We start from the raw sequence: 17,867 nt of genomic DNA on the forward strand, positions 1-17,867 counted from the left end.
CTCAAAGTATTCCCAGACCGGACAAAGTTCTATGGCAATCTACCCTTGCAGGGAGAATGGGGTGCGTGTGCGCAGCTGCTGAAAGTATTTACATGTTTAGTGGACAGGCCCAGCTTCATCCCCTGGTGAGGTCAATATGGTGCTTTTCATCAGCCTGAAAAATCCTTTGGCACTGAAAATACATCAAGTCTGCCGACTGTTTATGAGACTGTTTATGAGGTGAGTCAATAGACTCTCTTCCAATTTGGCAAGAAGACACAGCATCCTAAACAACTAAACTTCCATAATTCACACTGAGCTTCTCATTAATTTAAATGTTAATGTAAATTCAAAACATGTCATATTGATTTGGAACTATTTTTATATGAATATTGAGTAACTAAATTCTCTAAAAGCAGAATCCAAAATGGACATCCTTTTGCAAGTTGTTACAACTAAGAAAAAAAGTGAGGCTTTTCTTTTTACTTTCTTTTTTTGTCATGCAAAATCACTTGTTTCAGTTAAAATGTCTAGGTATGAGAAAAGTGCAATTACCTTGGACAGTCTGAGCCAAAAGATCAATTTTTTAATCTATTCTTTCAGGTTATTGAACATTTAATTTCACAAGTGTAGAGAGATTAGTGTCTTTTCCATTTTCTATGAGAAAAGTAAAGTCACTATGACAATGCTAGTTTACTGAGTTCCTTTTGTTAGTAGTTTAGCCATAATTTTATTTTATATTTATACTTTTAAATATAATAATTATGTCTATATTTTGTTTATAAACTAGTTTATAAATTTTGTGTCTTAATCTAAAATTTTTTATTAAATTTACAAAGAATATTTCACTACTTAAGTCCACATGAAAGAAATCGTGATGATGATAGCAATACCTGGACATTTTTGTACATTTACTCTGAGTCAGACATTGATGCAAAATTCATTATAAGAACTTTATAATTTAATCTCCAAAGTAACATGCAGAGGGAAGAGCTCTCATTGTCCTGTTATAAATAAGGATATTGACCAATGGAGATATTAAGCCAGTTTACAAAAGTTCCACATCCAGGTCGTGATGCTGGCCTGGGTTATTCTGATTTTGAGATCTTTTGGGTAGCCAAAATGGTGTCTGGGGTATTAAACAGTGCATATTGATTGACACAAGAACACCTGGAATCAGGAATTTCATGATTAAGAGATGCGTATAAACATACAGGTGAGGTCCAAATGCTACTACTGAGAAGCGGAATGGGTGGGTGAATTCTGAAACTGAGTTCTTAGATTGTCAACATCTTGTATCTGACTCCTTCACTTGCACATTGTAGGGTTTGTGTTAGCTTATTAGTGAGGCATTGTCCAGGCCTCATTTTCTGAATTTGTGCAATGATAATATTCACTCCGTTCTGGTCAGCAAATACTCCGCACAGTTCTTCTCTGAGCAGCCACCCATTACATGCTTCTTCATATTTGAGGCCTGTGCCCCAGCAGGTAGCCCTACTAGCTAGCTCAGTTCTCTGAATCATATTACAGGCAAAGTAGACATCCTGCTGTCTACACCTTTGCAATAAGCTAAATGACAGGTAGGAAAAGCAGAATGAAACATGGAAGAAACATCATTTGTTGACCCTAAAATGGAAATGAAGTATAAAAATCAGAACCTTGAGAGCAATGATACAAGGCTATCAAATATGTTAAAAACTGAATATTGAATGATATATTCAGAGACACAAGTAACACAGGTCTAAAAGACCTCCTGAAATTGAAGATACACTGATCCATGTGTAGCCATCAAGCTGGGTCTTGCCTGAATGCAGAAAATAGTATGTAGTAAGGAGGATGAGCTCTGAAATCCACATACCTGTCAACTCTGCCGCTTCCTGGGTAACTGTCTTAAAAAGTTCATGCCTCAGTTTCTTCATCTATAAAATGGGAAAGATATTTTAAAATTTTCATTGAGTAGTTATGAGGCTTAGTTTTTTTTAAAAATTATAGAGAGTTTAGCCCAGAGTCAGAAGTATAATACAGATTTAAATTAGTCTTCTTTGCTCAAATTGACATCAACAAACAAATCTGATGTGTCAGTTTTTAAATCATCATCCCTGAGATTAGTTAATGGTTTCAACTATCACTTAGTTCTCAATTTCAGAAACTGTTGATTTCATGAGACAGTGACACATGAAACATCAACTAGACACAAATATTCTTTTTTCCAGAAATGTGTTTTGCCTTGGAAGATAATGGGAGGAAAAAAACGATCATTATATCATGCTAAATTCTATAAGGTATTTTACAGGTTGCCTGTGGTCTTTCCTGTACCTACAGAATTCCAACGTCTTCCCTTGAACAGCAGGATTGCTGAAGGTTAGACAGGTGAACCACTAGTTATCATACCCTAAAGGATTAATTTATTTTCTTAAAAGTCAAATATTACTATGTCCCATCAGGTGGACCATAGATTTTTCCAATCAATAGGTGATCCTCAAACTAATTGATTCTAATCATTTTACTATCATTTATATACAATAACTAATCGCTCAATGGAGAGAAAAGCTAGTAACTGAGTTCATATAAGTTTATAAAAATTCACTTTTGATCTAAATATGAGGGCTTTGTTTCCACAAATTGTTCTTGATCATTTTATCCTCATTGAACCCTGTTCTTAGAAGGAAAATTAGCATAAAACTTGAGTGAAGGAAGGGCCCTAGTGAAAACAAGGTACAAAGTCCTTCATTTTATATGTAGAAAGGATTAAGACTCAGCAAGATTTGGATACTTGCCCAAAATTGCCAAGCAAATTGTGGTAGGTTTAGGAATTTAATTGAGTTCTAATTCCAAATCTAATGCCAATATTTGCCTATATTATTTGTAGCTTTATCAATCTGAGAATCTGTAATTACACTGCATATTTTCTACTTTTTTTAAGTCTAGCTATTAGAGTTGAAATAAACTGATAATTATCTCTGCTGTTTGGAGCTCATGGCCAAAGGGTTGAAGTAAGAGCAAGAATTTTCTCAAACATATATATGTATATGAAGCTATTTATAGATGAAATATTTCCCAATAAAATTCATATGGTACATTTCAATAATCAACTGCAATGAACATTGACCAAAAAAATGAAAGACTAACAAATCTAAAAATAGATAAGCTAAAGAAATACAAATATAAATATGTATTATATGTTATGGATAAATATATATAGCTTCTGTCTAACTTATCTCTATACTTGTTATTCATAACATACAAACACACACACACACACACACATATGCACATGAAAGATAATTATTCCACTATTCAAGTTACAAAATTCTACTGCGGTGTATAGCAGGCAGAAATGTCTAAGCCTAAATTTGTTCTCATTTGTATAGTATGATTTAAAAATGTTTGTGTTATCTTCCTCCAGGTGTAAAGAACCATCATCTGCAGAAACTCAGAGCATTTATTTAACTTCCTTGGATTTTCTCAGGAAGACAAGGACCTGTTGGATACATTTTCATAAGGTAAATTCCAAGCACCACTAATCTGTTTTCTAGGGGCTTCCATTATAATTGTTCAAGTTAAGAACAATAAGAGGTTCAATAATCCAAAAGAATAGACAAATGGAGAGTCAGCTAGCACTTTTCTTAATGATTTTTGGAAAAGTCATTTCAGCATGTAGCAAAAAAAAATAAGCTTTCTAATGTTTAATCCCAGAATTAGGGAGATTTACTTACAGAAGCAGAAGAAGTGCTGAGCCACTATGGGCTCTCCCAAGGAGAAGACCTCCCAATCTCCTCTGTGGAGCAGTAAATCTTCCTGTGAGTAGCAAATACAAAGATGAGGGGGAAGTGGATGGGGTCAACTTTAATTGTAAAATCTTGCCCCAGAGAAGCAAGAGAAGAGGGAGGAAAGAAAGCAAAAGAGACCAGGGCAGATACTATAATGGAGTTATCTGCTCATGGTAAAAAAAATAATAATAAATATATATATATATGGGAGATGATTATTATTGTTCCCTGTCACCACTGAAGAAACATGCCAAGAAGAAGGGCAGTTGAGTGGTTGCACCAAGATTTTTAGATCCTACCTACCAACTCAAGAGAATTTCTCTTGGAGGATAGAGGCAGCTGTAGCACTGAGGTTTCCCCTCCTTTAGGAAGTGCACACCTGTAATTCGAGCAGCTCTTAAGGCCTAGCCAAGAGAATGACAAGTTCAAAGCCAGCCTTGCTACTTAGCAAGGCTCTAAGCAACTTAGTGAGACCCTATCTCAAAATAAGAAAAATAAAATGGGTTGGGGATGTGGTTCAGTGGTTAAGCACCCTTGGGTTCAATTCCCGATACCAAAAAAAAAAAAAAAAAAAAAGTGAGCAACATTTCAACCAGAATTTTTGTCAACTAAAGATCAGAAGTCACATATTTTCAGAGTCCCATGAGTATGTTCTTTGTGTTATTATCAAGTTGATTTTATGGTAGTTGAGTACCATTTGTAGTCTTAACTGTTTTTTTTAAACAAAAGTCCATTGTATATATATATATATATATACAAATTTTAATTGGGAGTACAATTAAATTACTCTTTAAAGAGTATGTGGAAGTTTAAGTAGAATATGAATTCACTATGTCCTCAATGTACTGGACTTTATTGGAATCTGGAGCCCTAATGTAATTAATTTATGCACTTAGATTTAATTGTGAGTAAAAACAAACCAAGGAAAAAATAATGTATTGAGAGTACAGAACTCAAATCATAAACCTGAAGAAAAGAAAAAGTAATAAACTTGGTATAGGACTATGAATCAAGTCAAGTATAAAAGAGGGTCTAAGGACCTACTGAATGTTCTCAACTGAATAGTGCCTGTACAATGTAGTAATCCTATTTACTTCTTATTTGTGTTTTTTCATCTGAGATTCAAGGTCATTCAAGAAACTTTTTAATTTATGTAGATTGTTTGATTTTGACAAAATTTGATGATTTGTCCTCTTGGTTAGACTGAAATAGCAAAGGACAAAATCTAACAGATCAAATCCCTTAAGTTTTTACTATGAAAGGTCACTCATCTGTATTTACTACTCCATTGTAGGCACAAAGCATGGGGAATAATTAATTATCCAAAACCAGACAGAACTAGTCTCAGAGATAGAATCTGCATTAGTATTATTTTTGATTTACCACTTGGTGGCATAGATGGTGTATCAGATAAAAACTTGAGTAATCTCCAAAAAGTAATGGATACAGTGACATTTGCAAAGTTGATTAACAGCAAAGGTCTTTTGCGTATATCTTTCAAGAATATCAAAGGCCTACTAGATTGACTAACCTTTTCAATTTGACACTCAAAACTTAAACTCCTGTATGCTAATATGAAGCTGAAATGTATGATTAACTCTATAATAAAGTCCTGACCCGACCTTCTGTTTCTTAAAGGAAGGGAAAGTTCCAGGTGAGAAGGCCTTTGCTACTGCAGAGAATAGAGACTGCTAATATTTAAAAGAGGAGCCTAGATTCTCTCATCTGGCCCATTCAAGTATGGAATGGGAATAGTTTTGACTTAGAATAGGCTGCTAGCTGTATTTACCAAGAAGCAGCATAATTTTGTAATTTGGGTAATAAGTGGCTAAAAGCATGCTTGAACTAATGAATCCATGAAAGAGGATAAGTTAATATGGTTGTTAAGAAGGCGAGGTCAGGAAGGACATGTAGAGTGGACCAAAGATCTATCAGTGTCTAGATGGAAGATATAGAAGGGTTTGCAAGATAGGAAACATTAATACCAATTAATACCAATAAATACACACAGAAGAACTGGCTAGAATGTTTACTATTGTCTGTAAGGTATGAATGGGGGGGGGAGTGGAGCAATTCTGTTATCAGTTCTAGATTTCAGAGGCACAGCTTCCTTCTGCTAGGATGCCAATCAGAGATACCCATAGCTCTAATTGGTATTTGGGAAATTACAACCCATTAAGTAAAGAGAAATTTCCTACTCCTGGAAAATAAAGAATATTACACTGAAAGAAAGATAAGGAATAGCAAAGAAATGGAAAGTGCAATCATACCTGAGAGTCGTTCATAAAACAAAGACTTATAAAGAGGGATAAAGCAGCCCTAGGCCTCTTAGGAGTTCTGGTTCCAGAAAGAAACAAATTCTTCATTCAGGACCCTAATTTTAAGAATTTAGGATCTCTCTAAATTGAATAGGAACAAATACATATTGATTTGGATGTTTAGTAAATATTAGTTGAATGGATGATTGAATTGGTAAGATTAATTACACCTCTCTGGCACTATTTTTTAAAATATACATATTTGCCTACCTAATTTGAAATGAACAAGTCTTCTTCCCTGATGTTTTGAAAACCTACATATCATCATTCCTTCAGCATAGTAAGAAACCAAAGAAATAATTTAAAAACCCTGATAATTGAAGGGAAACCTATACCTATGCACAAGGTCTACCCTAAAACATTACACTCAGAAACTCAAGGTTATCCAGTTTCCAGGCACCAATAAAAAATCACAGCATAATGAAATCATATCATAATGGGAACACTCTAACTTTAATTTGCCTTGAGATTTATGAAGTTTCAAGTTATATTGGGAATCAGTTAAATAAATGCATATGATGTTCTATAGGAATGTTTAGATATTTAAAGAAAATCGCCAAGAATCTTTTGCAAAAATTTATTGAAACCGTGAGAAAATCAGAAAATGTAACCATTATTTAATTAACTGTCATCAGTCTTCCTCTTATGGGATGTATAAGCACTGGCATGCAGATTTTTGACCCATTTGTAGTTGTTACTCTAGTAGGAATTGGTCCTGTCAGCACTGAAGTTTATTCTGCCTTCTCCTTGCTAATGGAAATGCTAAGAATTATTGTGCTCTGAGTGGTTGTTAAATGGACAGGGCAACAGATTGGAACCTGTAAAGTTCTAAATCGCCTTGTCAGGTTCCTGGTTTATGTACAAAAAGTAGACATCTACATGGGTAAGTTGCAGTAGTTGTTACTTTATGATTGGCATTTTCATTTAGAAACAAACAGAGCTTCACTTATTTCTGGAAACATATCTATAAATTAGATCCCCCGTGTCTAAAATGAGATACATAATTTCCAGTGAAGCAATATTATTGCCCCAATCTAAAGAGAACTAAAAGGATATTTGCCATTATCACATCCATGGGAATTTTTTGGATTAAAAAAAATATATATATATATAGCTTTTTTCCGGTTTGGGTTGTCTCTGCAATGTGGCTGTATTGGTAGTGACTGAAATAGTTATTAAATCTGATTCATAGAGTTCTTGGTAATAGAACAAACATGCCCACACTCCCATGACTCAGGCCCTGGTTAACAAATCTTTCACCATAAATCTAATATAGGCCTACTCAGGGAGGTTTCAAGCCCCGTGGGATGCCTCCTTCTTGCTCTTTAAATTAAAAACTGAATTAAAACACCCAATAGTGGCAAGAGCAGAGTGAAAGAGCACTTTTATAAACTGCTGCTGAGAGTGTAATTTGATATCACCCTTCTGGAAACCAATATGGCATACATATCAAAAGGTTCCTGCCCTTGACCTAATATTTCCTTTTCAAAGATTTATCTTAAAGATACCAGTGGAAAGTGTGGGCTGTATCTCAGTGGGTAGAGTACATGTATAGCATGTCTGAGGGCTTGGGTTCAAACCCTACCCACACAAAACCAGTGGATAAATGAATGAAGATAAATGTATATGTATGATCATTGGAGCATTTTAAAATGTTGCAATATATTGGGATGAACCACAATACCTAAAAATAAAGAACATTTTATTTGGACTTTAAAAATATAATTGGACTTTAAAAATCATATTCCAGTCTGTGGAGACAATAAACCACTAGATAATCATTCATAATTATGCTCTGCTCCTTATGTATAGACAGGGGACTATCTGGAGATATACATATGCATATATTATATATATATATATATATATATGGAATTAGTTAAATAAATGTATATCATGTTTTATAGGAATGTTAAAATGAATATATATATACATATATATATGTATATATATATATATATTCTTCTCTTGCTCAAGTCAAGAAATACATTCATGATAAAAAGCAAGACATTAATGAAATCCAGAGCTTTAACAACAAGAGCAAAAGAAAAGAATACAGCATCATATCATACCCAAAGGGGGGAAAATCACACTTTAAGTATGGTGTATTTGGTAAGTGGTAACCATTTGGAAAACAGAGGTGAAATGAAAATTACCTGCTATGTCTCAGCCATTCCACAGCACATTTCAGCTGAGAATGCTTAAAAATAAAATACCCTAGAAGGCAAGTTATTTGCAGTTATATTTGTACGTGATCTTATTTTCTCTGTGTGCGAGGAGAGATTTTCCTTCAAAGTTGTCAGTGTCATCATTGAGCACTCACTCGCTCATTCAATAAACGTTTATTGAACGTGTACATCATGCCATGGCGCTAGCTAGGCACTGTGGCTACCTGGGTAAAAATAGTGCTCCCTTTCCTGGAGGGAAAGAAGGGCAGACCTTAGGAGCTTAATACCTTAATGGTATATGATAGAGAGGAGAGGAACAGATGCACATTAACATAAAGATATATACGCTTGCCCACATATACGCATATGCTATCTTGCCACACTGCAGGAGAGAAATATCAATCACACTGAGGATATTAACAGAATGTCTGGGTGGCTTCCGCCTCAATCGCAGATTTCATGGATGAGTTGAGTTTTGAAAAGTTTTGGAAAAAATGACAAGATAAAATATGGTGGCACAGTATATGGACGCATTTTCTGGTTTTGCAGAGTTAATGACATAAAGAATCTGAGGACTGCTAGGTGTGTTTAAAGACTATCATGAATTAAGAATCAGCAGAGGTGAGCCATTTTGTGGAAGATCAAATTCAGAATTAATGCCTGTTTTTCAGAATATTTCCCAATGGAATTCAAACAAAACAATATATTCTCCCTTAACCCAATATTTCTTTAGGATCTTAAGTCTTTGGATTTGAGTTCATAGGTAATTATACTTAACACTGATTAATAAAAGCAAACAAAAATTCATTTTTAATGTATACATTTTTTAGTTGTAGATGGATTTATTTTTTATTTTTATGTGGTTCTGAGAATTGAATCTAGTGCCTCATGCATGCTAGGTGAGCGCTCTACCACTGAGCCACAACCCCAACTCAAACAAAATGTCCTTTTTAAAAGCTTTGACTTAAGATCAAATTGACTTAAAGTCCCAACCTCATGAGTTACTTTTTAAATTTAAAAAGGTCTTATTTTTCTTTCCTTTTGTTGTTGTGAGTTAATGTACACAAAGAGCTTAGCTTGTTGCCTGACATAGAGTATATTCTCATTCAATATAAGCCAGGTTAGTATCAATAATACTTTGCTTCTTCCATATGACTGAAGAATATAGCATTCAAATTGTATACACACTGATTAATTAATACACAATAATACACATTTTGCTTCAACCAAGTAGTTTCATTGAAATTTTACTACATCCTATAAATTGTGGCAATGTGGTATAAAGATGAGTAAGATAGTCTCCTACCTAAAAGGGTCCCAGAGTCTCTTAGGACCCATTTTCACCAACCAAAATAACTACTTGGGGCTTTTGATTTTTTTTCTGTATGTACCTGTCAATTCCTAAGAATTTAAAGGATTTTCTAAAGCATTTTTCTGCCATCAGAAAACATTTTAAAATGCTACTAGTACATTGTACTATGGAAGTATAATTGGATTTTAAAAATCATGTTCCAGTTCATAAAACACTTTTACCATCATTAAGATGTGATCCTCAGAGTAGGCTTTATGAGGTAAGAATGGGCCTGGACCAGGGGAATGGAAAGGGGAGAAGGATTGCAGAGAATTGGCAATCCTGGGATTTAAACGCTTCCCCAAGCTAACAAGGCTAGTAAGAAGGCAGGACTTCCTTCTGCATTATGTTGTCTATTCATTATTGGAAGAAATCACCTATTAGTCCTTGGACTCTAGGCTGGGCCCTCCTTAAGGAAGCAGATATGTTTCTGGCATGCTTCCACAAAATGTTGAGCTTTTCTTCTCAAATACCCTAACCTATCTCTAGTTAAAAATATCTCCTTGCTGCTCTGGAGACTGGACACCATTAAGAACACACCTCTGCTTCTGTTTTCTCTCTCCGTGTTACTCTAAAGCACACCATCCTGAAAAAATAATACTGTAATAAAGTGCAGTATATTTATAGGGTGCAATATTATCTGGCAATAAAAAGGAATGAAGTACTGATACACACTTTGACATAGATGATCCTTCAAAACATTCTACCGAGTGAAAGAAGCCAGACACAAAAGACTACATATGGTGAGATTTCATTTATATGAAATGTTGAATATGAATATGATATGAATATAGATCTATATGAATTTGAATATAAAATAAGCAGATCTACAAAAATAGCAAGTAGATTAGTGGTTGCTGAGGTTGGAGTGATAGCTTGGGGGATGACCACTGATGGGCAGAGTTGCATTTTAGGTTGACATGATATTTTCAAATGGGACTGTGGTTGTGGTTGCACATCTGTGAATATGACAAAACAAAACAGTAAATTTACAAATATAATTGAATTGCATACTGTGTGAGTTTTTATCAGAAAGCTTGTTAAAATATTAATAATAACCAGAATAACCAAAAAAATCATATTAACTATGTCAGCTTATATGTGGCATGCACCAACTTTGCAGGTATTAATTTTGTGTATATAGTCAAACTTCAAAACAGCACTTGGAGGTTAATGTTATTTTAATTCCCATTGTATGCATGAAGAAACAGAAGAACAAACTTAATTTTACACAGTTTCTAGAGGGCACTTAGGATGTGAACTCAGGAAGTTTGGCTTTAGCACCCTGTTTGTACCCCTAAAGTCCCTATGTTCAAATTCCAGTCTCCAAAATGATGCCATTAGGAGCTGAGCTTTAAGGGATTGTGATTAGGGAATAGGAGCAGAACCTTTGTAAATTGAAATATAAAAGACATCCAAGAGAGCTCATTTGCTCCTCCTAAGGACACTGTCCTTGCTCCTCTAAGGACACTGAAAGACGGCACCATCTCTAAACCAGAAAGAGAGAACAACCAGATACCACATCTGTCAGTGACTTGACCTTGGACTTCCCAGCTTGCAGCATTGTGAGAAAAAAAGAATTTCTGTTGTTTATAAGTAATACCCAGTTTGCAGTATTTTATCAGAGCAGCATAACTAGACCAAAACAGAAAATGGTGCTGGGAAATGGGTCCTGCAGTAGTAAATACCTAAATCATGCAAACAATTTTGGAATAGGAGTTTGGAATAAGAAGGAAAGAGTTTTGAGATGCTTGCTAGAAAAAGCCAACCCCAGGAATTATGATCCCCACCTCAAGCCAAAGTGGTCTCTGTGACCACAGAGGAAGTGGCCTCTTTACCCACGGTGACAACAGCATTCCTACCCCAATGGTATTTACTGTTTGACCTTCAGTTGAGGGGATTAACCCTGCCTTGCCTATGGAAGAGGTAAGGACCTCCCCTGAAGTAATTGCCAGGAAACACAAGGATGACACCCTTTAGGACACACTGTCACCCTCTCCCTTTGCTTCTACAGGTATAATTAAACTTAAGTCCCAGCAGGACCCCAAGGTGAGGTACAAAGTATGACCCAAGAGGAATATGCCATACTCCAAAATAAGTGTTTTTGATTCTAGGGAAGATGTATGAGAATGGACAGTGGAAGGAACACAAAGTATAATAGGGCTGAATTTACTAATATGGACTTAGTAAGCAAAGGTTCTGCATTTAATTTTCCAGCCCAAGAACTTAGGAATTCAACAGTTTGGTTGGTTGGTTGAATCATGGACAAAAAACCCCACTCTGAGCAAATTGAAAATACCCAAATTCCCTTTGTTTGATAATGAGATAAGGATTCGGATTCGAAGGCTTAGGGAGATTGGGATGTTAGGATAAACTTATCATTTAAGCCCTACTCTTTCATACTGGGAATAGTTCAGAGAACTTACCTTTGACCAACACTTTGGAAAATTATATTTGTGAGGGTAGCCCTGGCATTCTTGAGGAGGTCTGTGATCTCCATTTTCTATAAGCCTGAAGTGACAGCAACCACTAAATTGGAAAGACTAAAGGCAATGGGCATAATTGGAACCTGGCATGTCAGGGGTCAGGTGTTGGGGCTCACCACAACGAAGGTGGACATAGTTGCTCTAATGGACAGCAGCAGTCAGAATGGTCTGACTCATGTGAACTTAGGGCTTTGTTAGTTAATCATGGTGTCCCTAGAAGTTAAGATGGGGAATCAACTAAATTCTTACTTGGTTTGTATAAGTAAAATTAGTACCAAGAAGTGGGAGTGTTGATGTAGCAAATACATAAAATGTGGAAGTGCCTTTGGAGCTGGGTAATGGGTAAAGGCTGGAAGAGTTCTGAGGTGCCTGGTAGCAAAAGTGTACACTGCTATGAATAAAATGCAAAGGGTAATTCTGGTGAGGCTCAGAAAGAGAAGAGGTGAGCCACATAGAAAGCTGGTCAAGTGTTCCTTAACTAAGTTCTATCCCTATGCTGTTCTATCCCCTTCTCTAAGAAAGTATTCTTAGAGAATACTTAAGTAGTTGTGAACCAAATATTATGAGAATTATGGACGGCAAAATCCACTCTGATGAAGACTCAGACATAGTAAGCAGCTTGTCATTGGAGGAAAGGCCGTTCATGGTGTTAAGTGGTAAAGAACCAGAATGGATCATATTCATGTCCTCATGTTTTGTGGAGGTTTAATCATAAATAAAAGAGGTGAAATTAAATATCTGGCTGAGGAAATATGTAAGTGTTGAGGATCCCAGTTCCTCTTGACTACTTAAATTAAAATATAGGAAAAGATGAATAACTCGAAGAAGAAACTGTTAATCAAAGGGAAAAGAGAACATAAAAATTTGGAAAATTCTCAGCCTATCAATGTTGTAGAGAATGAACACCAAGAGTTTGGCCAAATGGCCATCTGATAAGGAGATTAGTCAGCCATCTAAGCAGAAGACAGGACTTATTGGTCCAGATAATGAAGAATAACTTCTAAGTTATTTCAGATGTAACTGGGGCTGCCTCTTCTATTGTAGGTCCAGAGTGTAAGGGTCCATGTGTTGGCCATTTCAAAGAGACTGCTGCTCTCAGGTACACCTCTCATTGTGAGCTCTACTCCTTTGTACTCTGTAGCCACAATCTTTTGCTATCACAGGTATGGCTCCTGAAACTTCCATCTTGGCATGTGCTACATCCATGAAGGTATAGGGTCAGACTGCTTCCACCAGTTGGTTTCAAAGACGGAACCACTTAGAGTCAGGTACACAACCAGACAGAGATTCAGAGCAGGGACAGGTGATCAAATACTCCAGTTAGGATAATGCCAACTAGAGCCATAGGGACAGGGCCACAATCCCACACCATTGGAGCAAATAGCATGCAAGTGCAGCCCAGAAGGGCTGCAGGAACAGGACTCCAATTCACATGCACCCAGCAAAGTTGTGGATACAGGGGTGTATAGAACCTTGAGGGTCCAACAAATGCATGGCAGAACTGCTGAGCTCAAGATCACAAAAGATTGTTCTCATGTGTTTACTTCTAGAAGTTTTATGATTTTACATTCTACAGCTAAGTGTAATCCATTTTGAGTTAATTTTAACATATGGCATGTGATGTGAACTCAAGTTCATAGTGGTACATATGTACATCTAATTGCTTTATTATCTTGTATTGAATAGGCTATCTTTTCTTCTCTGAATTATCTTTTCACCTTTGTCAAAAATCAGTACTTCAGGGTAGAGATAGAATTTAGTTATGCAACACTTAACCAGCATTCTTGAAGTCCTGAGTTCAAGTCTCAGCACTGAAAAAAAAAAAATTGCCCATGTATGTATAGGTTACTTTCTCTTTGCCTAGCACACTTCCATGTGTCCTTCAAGATCAAGTTTAGATGCCTCATTCTTTACAAAATTGCCCCCAGTCTCCTACTTACTATATTGTATTTGTGGTCAATTAAAGAAAAAGCTTATATATTAGCAGTTGTTATGTCCTGCTCTGTAGTGTTGAAAGGCTTCATGTTTTGGCTAATGTACTTATCAATATTATCTTAAGCATTTATAATCTATAAATAAAATCATTTTATATATTTGTTATATTCTCTGTTCCACACTTTCATGTCATCACTTTTTATGTTTCCAATAAATAAAACCCAACCAAATTAGCTTATCAACATATCACATACATGATACATATATATATATATATATATATATATATATATACATGCTATATTAAATATAAGTATATATGAATCCATATATATTAAACACATATTTTATTGGTCATATAACCAAACAATTTCTGAAGAGGATAGCTTCAGGCATGGGTAGATAAAGATGCTGAATAGCTTTTCAACTGATGCGTGGTGTTAAGTGGTATGCTCAAAACTCTGCATTCCTCAGTGCTGGGATTTTCTCAGTCAGCCTTTACTATTTGGTGGTAAAGAAATTCCCAAACAACTGCAGGCTTATGTTCTATCACTCTGGAAACATCAGTGTATCCAAGGTGTCTCCTCCCTATTTGGGTTCTTTTTTATTATTATTGGTTGTTCAAAACATTACAAAGCTCATGACATATCATCTTTCATACATTAGATTCAAGTGGGTTATGAACTCCCATTTTTACCCCAAATACAAATTGCAGAATCACATCGGTTACACACTCACATTTTTACATAATGGCATATTAGTGACTGTTGTATTCTGCTACCTTTCCTATCCCCTACTATCCCCCTTCCCCTCCCCTCCCCTCCCATCTTCCCTCTCTACCTCATCTGCTGTTGTTCAATTCTCTCCCTTGTTTCCCCCCCTTTCCCCTCACAAATGACAAAATCATGGAATTTGCAGGGAAATGGATGGCATTAGAGCAGATTAGGCTAAGCAAAGCTAGCCAATCCTTAAAAAACAAATGCCAAATGTCTTCTTTGATATAAAGAGAGCAACTAAGAACAGAAGAGGGAGGAAGAGCATGAGGAAAAGATTAACATTAAACAGAGATGAGTGGGGTGGGAGGGAAAGGGAGAGAGAAGGGAAAGCATATGGAAATGATAGGAGACCCTCAGTGTTATCTGGGTTCTTAATAAAGCTCTGCTTCGTCTGCCTTGAATCAGTTGCCCCCTCACCACTCTTAAATTGACTGATAGACCAAGTTGCTTGTCACCCTGCCTTGCTATTGTAAAGACCCTTGGGATTACAATGGAGATACCCAGATAATCCAGGATAATCATTTTATGTCACAATCCTTTTCTATGTAAGGTGTTATATTCACAAGTTATTGGGATTAGAATATGGACATTTGGGGGTGCCATTGTGCAACCTGACATAGTCCAAATGCTAGTAAGTATTAATGTTACTGGGCTTGTCTTTTCTACTTTATTATAACTGCATCTTATAACAATGGCTGTGAATAAACTCATCTGTATTTGAAACTCTAAGAGAACAGGGAATTTCACCTACTATAGCAAACAAGTGTGTGTGGGAGGTGTTGATACTTTTTACAAAACTATAGGAAGACAGAGGAAAAAAAATGTTGTTCAATTTCATTCGCTTCATTCCACATTGACAGTGGCCTTCCTGACCCTCCTTCTTGATTATTAAAGGTAATAATGTGAATTTGCTTGTACTGAATTTATTTTATAAATTCTGTTTTTATAGAAGAATACAAGTTCTATTAGTAGGCAAATCAGTTGATAGTTTCCAAATAATAACTATAATTCTTTCTCAGCTATTCCTACATGTGCAAAGAGAAACAGAGAACCAAGGCAGTCTCATAAACAGTCTAAATAATAAACTTCTATTGGCTCAATTATCTGCCTATTTTAAAAGCATCTACATATACTTTCAATGTTTATTCTCTAATCATTTTGAGTTCACTCTAACATTTTTAGTCATTGCCTTATAATAAGTCATTTATTTATTTTCATCTTGAATTTAACTTAACAAATATTTAATGAGCAGTTAATGCATGCCAGAAATGCATGTGTTAATGCATGTGTTTCCTCTATGGTGGCTAAAAATACAGAAACAAAGAATTTCATTGTCATGGAATTTTCAGTTCGAACAGGAGAGATGATACAATTATACAAATAACTACACAATATGACAGAATATGAAGGTCACAATTAGAGTGTGAAATGATTCTTTAAAAGTGTTTAGAGGGAGAAATATCATACAGTTGATAAAAAAAATTAGGGGAAATTTCTGGCAGGAAAGGAATTTTGAAGGATAGATAGGGATTTGTAAGGGAGAAGTGAGGTAGGAAAACATTACAGTAGTAAGAACCCCAAAGTTGAGGAGGAGGAAAAATGCAGGACTCATCTTGAGAATTCCAAGTCCTCTGGTTTTGCTAGGGAAGATAGAGCATACAAACTGCACACCAGTACTTAGAAAGGGACAATGTATGTCCAGTGTCTAAAAGTATATTGTTTTTCACCATAATGTCCTGGTAGTTTCCAATGGGGTGGAAAAGAGGGGAGGGTTAGGCAATACTGGTCAACACCTTGATTGTCAAAAATGAGGCTCAGGAGTTTGGGGGGAGGGGAGAAAAGAGGTGCTACTGCCATCTAGTGGGTAAAGGCCACTGTTGCTGCTAAACATCCTTCAAAGATAGGGTGTCCTCCCTGAAGGAGGAATGCATCTCACCTAAAATACCAATGGTGCCACAGACAAAAAGTTCCACAGGGCTGTGGATATGGGTCTGCGATAGAAGTCTGTGCTTAGCATGACCAAGACCCTGAGCTCAAGTCCCAGAATTCCCTATCTCACACACACATACACCACACACACAAACACACACACACACACACACACACACACACACACACACACACACACACACCCCTGTATAACCTTATGAAGTTTTACAGTTACTTTCCTTATTTTATATGAGGAAACTGATGTCTCTTAAGATTGCATATCTTTACTGAAATCATTAAATAGTAAATAGCAGTCCAAGTTGAGGGCCATGTTATAAAGAATAATGAATGTAGATATAGTCAAGTAGCTAATTAGAGTCTCTGAGTGTGGGCATGGCAGTCATTACAGCTATAGCTAAGCGGCAGTGCTTGTGAAGTGCTTAGCACAGTGACTGATAGAGTAAGTACTCAATAAATGTGCCTTGCAACCTTGTGTGATAGCTGGCACTGTCAGCTATGTATCAGCTGTGAGTGGGCTGAATTGAAGGTGGAGCAAACTAAAGACTGAGAGACAGTCTGGGACTAGGGAGAGCCTTCTGGACCTAAACTGAAATGAAACCAGATGGAGTGTAAAGGAAGAGATGCTTGCAAAAAAATGTTACCTGTAAGGGGTAATGGCAAATGAATGAATATGTAGAGTTGGGCGGGGGGGATTTCAAAGGAGAACCTGGTTTAGAACAAGATACATTAATTTTCACCTTGCTACTGTGAAGTGAGCAGCTGCAGCATTAGGAATGAGTATGCTTACCTAAAACAGACAAACTGAGACACTGAAAGGGAAAGCAATTAGTTCAAGGTCACACCACATTTGGAGATTTCTTTTGACATTCGGGAAAAGGAAAAGGCTGACCTTTTTAAAGATACAATAACTAAATCTTTATAGGAAAGATAAGGGCAAAATGACATTTTCCTTAATATACTTCCAGAAACAGTATTAACATTTGTTTTGCTATATATTCATGTAGAAGAAGCTAAACTAACTTTAACCTCTAGTTGGGAAGTCTGACTGGATGAGATAGGTAAAGATACCAAGGAAGAATTGTCCAAAGAATGCAGAGCAAGGGTCTGATTTCTTTTCCACCTTTGCTGCATTGT

General features: G+C 36.1%; 1 protein-coding gene across 7 annotated transcripts in view; it reads left to right on the forward strand.

The window, feature by feature from the left end:
* Positions 1–17,867, forward strand: part of Lrrc4c (leucine rich repeat containing 4C) — a 1,114,683-nt gene that overhangs the window by 923,746 nt on the left and 173,070 nt on the right. For all 7 annotated transcript variants that reach the window (XM_040284480.2, XM_078046210.1, XM_078046209.1 and 4 more), the window contains one exon: positions 3,386–3,482. The gene's annotated coding sequence lies outside the window, so the exon portion shown is untranslated. The remainder of the gene's footprint in view (positions 1–3,385; positions 3,483–17,867) is intronic.

The sequence above is a fragment of the Ictidomys tridecemlineatus genome, chromosome 4 (genome assembly GCF_052094955.1).
Source record: "Ictidomys tridecemlineatus isolate mIctTri1 chromosome 4, mIctTri1.hap1, whole genome shotgun sequence".
Taxonomy (NCBI): Eukaryota; Metazoa; Chordata; class Mammalia; order Rodentia; family Sciuridae; genus Ictidomys; species Ictidomys tridecemlineatus.